Source organism: Odocoileus virginianus, chromosome 9 (genome assembly GCF_023699985.2).
Source record: "Odocoileus virginianus isolate 20LAN1187 ecotype Illinois chromosome 9, Ovbor_1.2, whole genome shotgun sequence".
NCBI lineage: Eukaryota > Metazoa > Chordata > Mammalia > Artiodactyla > Cervidae > Odocoileus > Odocoileus virginianus.
In genome coordinates, this window is record NC_069682.1 from 12,198,693 (window position 1) to 12,200,628 (window position 1,936).

The 1,936-nt window shown below is 32.7% G+C and overlaps 1 non-coding gene across 1 annotated transcript; it reads right to left on the reverse strand.

Moving 5' to 3' along the window:
* Positions 1-1,587: 1,587 nt before the first annotated feature.
* On the reverse strand, positions 1,588-1,691 carry LOC139036830 (U6 spliceosomal RNA). Its single transcript, XR_011489694.1, has one exon. It is a non-coding gene; the product is annotated as a U6 spliceosomal RNA (small nuclear RNA).
* Positions 1,692-1,936: the final 245 nt, after the last annotated feature.

A 1,936-nucleotide genomic window follows, 5' to 3' on the forward strand; every position in this document is an offset into this window, starting at 1 on the left:
CAACACCCATATTTGCAACTGCTTTTCTGTTGCCAGTCTCTGGCAGCTCATTCCATTGTCTCAGATGCTTCATGTGCTTCCTGGCATTTAGTGCTTTATCAGTGAGTATTAACTTACATGTGATAGAAGAAAATGGACTCAGGAACCTGGGCCCTCCACTTGCAGTTCTTTTTATTGGTGCTCCTGTCTGAATTGTTAACTCTTCCTAAAATCATGACAGGATTTCTGTAAACCTCTTCCTGACCTTAGTTAAAAACAGTTTATTTTTGTCATTTGGAAGTCCACAGAAAAAGTGGACTTTTAGAAAAACTGGTTCAACACAGAGAATGAGGAAATAAGCTGAGAACAAATATTAACCCAAGTGAAATAACTACCAAGAAGGGAAAGTAAAAACAGAGGCAAATTATGGAATCTGTGTATTTAATTGGATTGAAAATGTCCATTTGGCAATGCCCAGGGAACCATGAAGATTGGGAAAGTAGAAAATGGACTGAAGAACATCAGTTCTTTATATGAACAGCCATTCCTCAAAGGATTTTCCAAATATTAAATACTTTATAGCGTTTGCTTGACTTTATCACTTACATCAGAATTTGAACCCCTACTTTTATGTATTTAATATTAAAATATGTAAACATCCTGTAAAATAAAATTTTAGAATATAGCCTTCTGGAATGTGTAGCTACTATTTTCTGTGGTTAAAATAAAAGTTTTTCTCAAACATTATCTACAGCAATTACCTTATTCTGCTGACAAGCACTGCTGTTACAACACAAACCAAGCCCAGGATTAGAAGATTTGGTCAAATGCAAACTGCATTCATAATTTTTTTTTCAGTAAACAAAATATATTTTTGACTTACAAAATATTTAATCCCTAAAATCTATCTCTAATTTGAATGTCTGCCATATTTTCAATAGTGACTTAGAAATATTGCAAAATAATCATAATTTTAATTTTAGTACCTTAGGAATGTCTCTAAAACCAAATAAATAATACATGTAAAGGATATAATACCAGATACTAGGTAACTTTCAATGAATATTAGGTTTCTTTCTCTTCTTTGGCATATAGTAGAAAAAAATGAAATATTTGTTATTTAAAGTTTAGTTGTTTGGAGCTATTTCATAGAACTATAAAACTTAGAGCAAACAATGACTTTGGTCTCTTTAATCAAGTTCCTGTAACAAACACAAGGAATTTAAGTGTAGTTTAGAGCCAGAAGTCTAAGAATATTATTATATGACTAGAATCTATCTTATTTTACTTCCAATAAAAGTTTTTGGTTCATCTTTCATTTAATAAAAAAACTGTACTCTCGCCACCCTCTAACACCTGAGATAATCTGTTGTCTGTCTATTAATTATTTATTTCTGGGAGTCATATTTTAAAGTTAATAATCTCATGATTACTTTTGTACTGAAGCGCATATATTTACAATATATAGATTTGGTAAACGAACAAACAAAAAACGTTTTTTCACAGATGGACTGGCTTTTGAGATGTCTTGTTTGCTACCTAAAAATTTTTGTTGACCTCCGACAGAATTAAGCCTTTAAAAAAAACTGCCTCGTGTTTAAACATATGAGACACTTGAAGGATGTATTGATACACACCATCCTTGCTCAGAGACCATGTTAATCTTCTCTGCATCATCCCAGTTTTAGTATGTGTGCTCCTGAAGTAAGCACTGCATTTACTTCTAAGGTCTTTAGGACATGATGAGATCTTCTGCAGTGTTGTCCTTTGGAGGGAAGTTGGAGGCATGTGTGGACAAGCTTGAAACATTCCTTTTAGCTGTTAAATGTTTAATATTGTGCTCCTTAGATGACATATTAAATGTAACCAACATTCATCATTGTTCATTAATTGGCTCACTCTCAGGACACAGGAAAATGCCATCCTATGCAAAATTTAGAGATGTTTCACACAGCAT